The following is an 8,466-nucleotide window of genomic DNA, read 5'->3' as shown; positions in this document are numbered from 1 at the left end:
TCTTGCGCCGGGAGCGGCTCCAATTGCTCGAGCTCCTTACCGGCTAGCACCTGGAGAGTTACAGGAATTGTCTAATCAGCTACAGGAATTGTGGATAGAGGTTTTATTCGACCAAGTTCTTCGCCTTGGGGAGCTCCAGTTCTGTTTGTGAAGAAGAAAGACGGGTCATTCCGTATGTGTATCGATTATCGAGAGCTCAACAAGGTAACCATTAAGAACCGCTACCCGTTACCACGCATCGACGACTTGTTTGACCAGTTGCAAGGGTCAAGTTTCTATTCCAAGATCGACTTAAGACCGGGGTATCACCAGGTAAGGGTTAGGGAAGAGGATGTTCCCAAGACGGCTTTTCGAACGCGCTATGGACACTACGAGTTTTTGGTTACGCCGTTGGATAGAGCTTTTGAACGATTACGAGTGTGCCATCAAGTATCACCCCGGGAAAGCTAATGTTGTGGCTGATGCACTTAGCCGAAAGGAGACGAAGCCTAAGCGCGTTCGTGCTCTACAGCTTACTATTCACTCTGGTTTACCAGCTCAGATTCGTTCTGCTCAGATCGAAGCCTTAAAGGAAGAGAACATCGAGGCCGAATGCTTGCGGGGTATGGAAAACGACTGGAGAAGAGATCTGACGGTATTTATTACTATATGGAGCGGGTATGGGTTCCTCTGTATGGTAGACTTCGAGAACTTGTGATGGATGAGGCGCACAAGTCACGATATTCTATTCATCCGGGATCGGATAAGATGTAACAGGACCTTAAAGCTTTGTATTGGTGGCCGAATATGAAAGCTCTCATCGCCACATACGTGAGTAAATGCTTGACCTGTGCTAGAGTCAAAGCAGAGCATCAGAAGCCTTCGGGTCTACTTCAGCAGCCCGAGATACCCACCTGGAAGTGGGAACAGATCGCCATGGATTTCGTTACAGGGTTACCGAGAACTCAAGCTGGGAACGATACTATTTGGGTGATTGTTGACCGCCTCACAAAGTCAGCACATTTTCTGGCAATTAAAGAAACAGACAAGTTCTCTCAGTTGGCAGTAGTATATCTTAAAGAGGTGGTTTCTAGACATGGGGTGCCAACTTCTATCATCTCAGATCGAGATCCGCGTTTCACTTCTGAGTTATGGCAGTCGATGCATAAATCGTTCGGTTCACAACTCGATATGAGTACTGCTTATCACCCACAGACGGATGGTCAGAGTGAGCGCACCATTTAGACGCTTGAAGACATGTTGCGTGCGTGTGTGATTGATTTCGGGAAAGGTTGGGAGAAACATTTGCCGTTGATAGAGTTCTCTTACAACAACAGCTACCACACTAGCATTCAGGCAGCCCCATTCGAGGCACTGTACGGACGAAAGTGTCGTTCTCCTCTCTGTTGGGCCGAAGTGGGAGACAGTCAGATTACGGGTCCTGAGCTTGTACTGGAAACTTCGGAGAAGATTGTTCAAATCAGGAACCGCATGGCAGCAGCGCGTGACCGTCAGAAGAGCTACGCTGGCAAGCGTAGCAAACCGTTAGAGTTTGCAGTAGGTGATCGGGTTATGTTGAAAGTTTCACCGTGGAAGGGCGTTGTACGCTTCGGGAAGCGTGGCAAGCTTAATCCGCGTTACGTTGGGCCGTTTAAGATTTTGGAGCGGATCGGTAAAGTCGCTTACAAGCTTGAGTTACCTGTTGAGTTGGGTAATGTTCATGATGTCTTTCATGTCTCACAGTTGAAGAAGTGTTTGTCTGATGAAACACTAATTGTGCCATTTCAAGAGTTGAAGATTGACAAGTTGCAGTTTGTCGAAGAGCCTATTGAGATCATGGACCGAGAGGTCAAGGTGCGTAAGCACAGTCGTATTCCAATCGTCAAAGTTCGTTGGAACTCAAGACGTGGACCGGAGTTCACGTGGGAGCGAGAGGATCAAATGAAGCTCAAGTATCCTCAACTTTTCCCTAATGACACGTCCAAATCTGGAAAAGCTGGTGAATTTCGGGACGAAATTCCTCTTCAAGTTGGGGATGATGTAACACCTGAGCAAAATCCGCAACAACCTTGAATTCTCACTTCATTCTTTCGTGTTTACGTGTCAAATTTCGGGGCGAAATTTCTTTCAAGTTGGAGATGATGTGACAACCCGAACTTTCAAGGTTTGTGTCGTTTAGTTTTGTGGGCTAACATTTAATAATTCGCTCATTTCACGTCTTTGATATATTAAACCTTTGTTAAATGTTCCCTATGATTAACTGTCGAGTGTGATACGTATAAGAATATGTTTGAGTTTTTCGTTGGGCCACCGTTAGTGTAAGTAGTAGTAGTGGTATTGGGCCGCAATATGCTTGGACTGCACGCACACACTTAGCATCGGCTCACAATTGTCTTGTGTCTTACTTGAATTCCATTGGCCCAATCCCCATTCATTGTAGCCCAACAGACTTTATAACTAGCAACCGGCCCACACGTTTTTTTTAATACTAACCGACCCACTTGGCTGATATTGGTTATATAACCTTTTGGTATTACCCTCTTTAAGATTATCATAATACCCCTTCACAGCAAACCCTACACCCTTCTCCCTGATCGCACGAACTCAGCAGACCCCCCCCCCATTCGCAATATCATCTTGTTCAACCAAGACTTCCGGTTAGTGAATTCCGTCATGTTCGTTTAATGTTCAACTGCCTGATTTTGATACGTACGGATTAGAATTCAGTTCATGTTTGCTTAATGTTCAACTCGTGGCCTGAAACGAATTAACTGAGTTAATTGATTGGAGTGTTAATCGAAATTGTTTATGATGTTAATCTAGCACATGTTTACTTGGCCGAAGACATGCTTGCTGATTGTGTTCTAATATGTGACAAAAATTGCATGATAAAAGTTTCATGGTCATGATCAGATCCAATTAATTACATGATTTTCTTGATGATGAGGATTGTGATGAAAATCTGTTAATAGTTGTATTGTTTCATCAAATCGGAATTATTACATGATTGATATTATTATTATTAAATATTGATGTGAAGTGGTTTTTAAAGGTCCAATAGAATGATGTTCACTAGCTTTAAAGGTCCAATAGAATTGTGGATATTCAATTTGATAAGTTGGATAATATGGCAGCCATGTGTTTGTAACTTTGATATCACCAAATCAACCATGTGCATCCTACATATGTGTCAGAATAGACAAGATGTTAAATGATAATGTTTGTCATGTGAGTTAATGAATGTGCTAAGTGTGTAGGTGACATAACATAATTCTTGATTTAGGTATAGTTGATAAAAAAAATAAGAAACCAACAGAAAATAATGGGCTTCACCCAGTGGGAGCCACACTTGGCTTTGGGGCCGTTATCTTTCTGGGCCGCGCCATTATATAGGGATATGATGGGCCGGCTAGATTATTAGGTTTATTTGTATGCAATAAACATAAGTTGTTAATGGTTGATAACATGTAATCGTGACTAGTAATGAGTGGGTCCCATGTACATATGCATACACCTCATGAAACTGTGGCGTGAACTGGTGTTGTGAACGTGCTATAATTCAGATGCTTGTTATGACACCTGTGACGCTATATGTTAGATGTTTATTGCTTGAGCATGCGTGTGACTAGATATCCGAATTATGAATTCATGATACTGATTGTCCCTGGTAACTACAATAGGATTTGATTGATCAGCGGACTAACAAGTAAATAATCCAACCGAGCAAACCAAAGGTGAGTTCATTGCATTTCTCTAGCATGCGTCCCGGTGGTTTGGGACAACTGGTAAACATTTGGAAGGGAAACCTTGGGTAAACAACTTAATCGGTTTTGGTTATTGAACATGGAATCTATCATCGGATTGCCTGGAGGGCAATGGGGGTAATTAGTTGATAGCGCTATTAGGTGGGAAACCTCACACCGGGCCGTAAGGACGGGCGTGAACTAATTATCTGGGTAGGGCTATGGTTGTTAGAGGCACACTCCTCGGATACATATGGGCACACTCCCTAGGGTATCTAACGAAGGCAACATAGCAATCAGTCGTAAGGGGTACCCACTCCCCGGATACACATGGGCACACTCCCTAGGGTATCTAACATGAGCAACATCGTAACGCAACATTGACTCGCATTAACTTACATCTGGTAACTCAACACGTTAACAAAACCTTGAACTCACCAGCGTAGTCTGACACACTTGTTTGCATGCTTGTAGGTCGTTAACCTTGGGACATGGACTTGCTATCTGGGAGTGCTGGAGTGGTCATGGATCGAAGCTATTGGATTATTTATAATTGATACATTGGTTTTGAGTTTTATTATGAAACAATTGCTAAACGACTTATCATATGCTTCCGCTATATAACTCTTTGTGAATGGATATTATGTTTGACATTTAATCTTGGCAATTAATGACATGTTTTATTTAAATATTATCCTTGGTTCAACGTGATTGGTGGCTCAGACTCTGATGTGTAACACGCCTCGCGGGGTTTCCGCAGGTGGTATTTTGGGGGTGTTACACATATAACATACATATTTAAAAAAAAAAAAATACATAAACATACATAATAATTTCTCAAATATCTTTTCTTATAAAGTTCTAGAATACACGAACAAAAGTTGTGAAGAGTTTCTCTAGCTACACGTGCAGACATTTTTAAATAGTCATCCATAATGTCCGAACTATTGCCGTACGCTAACTGCCTAAGTGCGTCCGTGACCTTTTGCCACGTACTAAATCCGAACTATGACGATTCACTATAACTTGAAGAACTCATGGTAATATTGTGTTTTATGTGTTTGATATTGTGTGAGAAAAATGTTAAATGTGGTAAGTATATATAAAAGAAAAAAGATTTTTTTTTTTTAAAACCTAGCCCCCAACGGCTAGCCCAACGGTTACTTTGAATGGGCCACTCAGCAACCGCCATGTCACCTTGGTCCCCCGCCCCACGCCCGGCTTGAAACCCAAGCCCCAAGGGCCACGCCCCAAACCCAAGCCCACCCGGGGTGGTGACTTGGGCGTTTTACCCCAACCCACGCCAAAAGTCCCGCCCCATACCCCACGGCCTAAGTTATAACCAGATTGTGTTTACATTTTTTCAGGGATTATTAGTTAAAATTAAACTCTTATAGATAAGATTAGTTAGTTGAAACAAACTACAAGTTATTAAGAATTCGTTGGTTTAAAGGTGCTATATTTACATCTCATTTTCATTAGTTTTTATTAAAAAAAACAAAACTTTATTTCTTAAAAGAAACGACTTTAAAAAAAAGTTTGTAATAAGAAAAATGAATAATAATTTACGATATTTACTATATAAATACTAATTTTTGTTGCAAGGTTTTAGGGAATATAGTATTTACTATATAAATACTAATTTTTGTAACAAGAGTTTCAAAAAAACTCTTATATGTTGACTAGATACATTTTCTATGGATTCTAAGTTATAACCAGATTGTGTTTACATTTTTTCCGGGATTATTAGTTAAAATTAAACTCATATAGATAAGAGTAGTTAGTTGAAACAAACTACAACTCATTTTCTTTATTTTTTATAAAAAAAAACAAAACTTTATTTCTTAAAAGAAACGACTTTGAAAAAAAAAGTTTGTAACAAGTAAAATGAATAATAATTTACAATATTTTACTATATAAATACTAAATTTTGTTGCAAGGTTTTAGGGAATATAGATTATAACTATGTTCTTATAGATTATATTAGCCAGTTCCAAAAAAACTCTTATATGTAGACTAGATACATTTTTTATGGATTCTAATTTATAACTAGATTGTGTTTACATTTTTTCAGGGATTATTAGTTAAAATTAAACTCATATAGATAAAATTAGTTAGTTGAAACAAACTACAGGTTATTAAGAATTCGTTGGTTTAAAGTGCTATATATACAGCTCATTTTCATTAGTTTTTTACTTCAAAAAATCTTGTTCTTCAGAATTCGTTGGTTTAGCAGGTAATCTTTATTTAAGTTTTTCTACAACAGTGACCTTTATTTAAGTTTCTATACATCAATGACTTTTGTAAAAAAAATAATAATTTAAAAGTTCATCCTTTCAGTGGTTTTGGTTGATCGGTACATCCATTCAGATCTTACACATGTATGGATTCTTCCAAAACATGAATATGATGTTTGTTTTTTGTTTTCATACTATTATGTTTATAATATCATCTTTCTATGTTCTGATAAAAATGTATTATGTTTATATTCTCATACTTATGTTTAGTCTAACACATATTGTAGCAAACGAATCCTAGCTAATCTACAGGTTTAACACATAAGTGAACTCAATTAAATATTTATTAAACTTAATGAAATGATTATAACCTCAAAATTAAACAACAGCGGAGCTTTGTAAAACAAATTATGCAATCAAATAACTAAAACAAATAAACAAAAAACTGAACTCAATCAATGATTCTATAAACCCAATCAAAAATTAGAAAAATTGATATAAACATGTAAGAAATAAACCCATTTTCTTTACTTACATGAGCCGTAGGAACAGATGCAAATTCTCCTTTTAAGAAAGAAGATGATGAGCTTGAACCAAACGAGAGGCCTTTGAAATCCCCAATCAAATTGAAACTAACAGCTGTCGCCATAATTCTGCAAAACAAATGTTGTTTTAAGATTCAATTACCGGTAGATTAGGTTAGGGTTAGGGTTTGGTGTTCTTACTGGGCGAGAATGAAGAATGTTTGTCTCCAATGGGGAAGATGAAGCTGTTGCTACAAGTACTTTGACCCGGTCAAATTTTGAAAACCCACAAACTTCACGCCACGAAGATGATGATGATGCTTCGAATTAAGGTAGGGGTTTAAGCGATGATGATGATGCTTCGAATTTGAGAGTTCATCTGAGAGAGAGGTTTAAGGTTGACGTTCATCTGAGAGCTGGTATGCGACCTATAGAATTAGAATGCGAGACTAGATTACTCAGACAAAAACATAAAACTTTCGCCGTGTGAATCGAGGAAAAGGATGAAACCCTAGATTTTTTAGACAAAAGCCTAAAAACTCTGTCTTTATATGTGTGAGCATGTGAAACCCTAGACTTTACTCTTTTAGACCCACTACTATGTATAGCCCAGGCCCAATTTAGAACAATCCCAGGCCAAACAGAATATCCTTTATATAACTAAAAACAACTTAGTGGACTTGCTTTAATTGTTTCTTACAGACATTTGTCACCCGCTGTTTGTTATCCAATTGGACAGAACATGTTACTTCTTGTTAAATATTTCCTATTAATAACAATAAAAAACAAAACAAAAGGGTTATCTAAATTGCTGAAAACCACAACCAGTAAACTAAATACCCAAATTGGAATCTTAAAGTCATAAGCTTTAACCAAAAACCACGACCAATTTTCAATACAATCAGTGTAAGTCCAGGAACACTACACAATTGGATATCAAACACTAATCAAAGCTCAGAATACTGAGAAAAGTGTAGAACAAGAACGAAATCGATTGAATAAACCAAAGTGCACACGGTTTCTAGAGAACCGTCTGGTACACCAACACAGAAATCGAAAATACTGAAGAACCTCTCTAAAAAATGTCTAACCTTCTAATAACCTAGGTTCACCCTATTTATAGTTACATAGGGTGACCTAGTTACAGACTGGGCCAGACCCACATGCACAATACTACTAACCAAACAAGCCCAAATCACTAATTAGCCCACATGGCTTATTCCATTACTATCTAACCCACTACAAGGCTAAGCCCAATAGCCTATATTTATGTTTGATTAAGATAGGCGTAAACCTATACCATTATAGGGCCTTACAATATCCCCCTAGGTTTATGTTGTCTTTATCAAACTGCAGTCTTCATTATGTGGGAAGATATTTTCATCTTCAAACTTGGGCTCTTGGTTCTTCTTATCACGATCAGCTTTGCTTGAAAATCTTGTTGAAAAGAATGCAAGAGGAGGATTCTTATCAACTCTTTTCTTTGTCAGTGTCTTCTCTTTCAAGCTGGTTCATAGGTACCTCTTCAAATGTACTATCACTGTCAGATGACTTGTATCTGGTTCTTCTGACTCATGTACATCTTGCTATTCTGATACTTCAAGCTTTGTCAGCAACCAACAACATCTCAATCTTCAACAACCCATGTTTCTTGATTTAACATTAAATTCTGCACATACTTAGAAATTTATAAGCAAACAATTTTATGCAACAGAGGGAAATACCACGTGAACACTCAGTACATCCAAGTATTTGTACTCGGATTTCACAATTCAAATTTCATTCAATTTATGATGATTAATCAAATCTTCAAGAACGGTTAAATAATTTTTAATAAGACAAATAAACACTCTATTTTTGGAGTTTTGATTTTTAAATTTGAAACACAAGTAAGCAAAGAAACTAATATACAATTACAAATTGCAATGGGATCAAATCACAGTGTTTCAGGCTAGACTATACTTATCAACACTAATTTACTTT

Source organism: Helianthus annuus, chromosome 14 (genome assembly GCF_002127325.2).
Source record: "Helianthus annuus cultivar XRQ/B chromosome 14, HanXRQr2.0-SUNRISE, whole genome shotgun sequence".
Taxonomy (NCBI): Eukaryota; Viridiplantae; Streptophyta; class Magnoliopsida; order Asterales; family Asteraceae; genus Helianthus; species Helianthus annuus.
Note: the sequence above shows the minus strand (reverse complement) of the source record.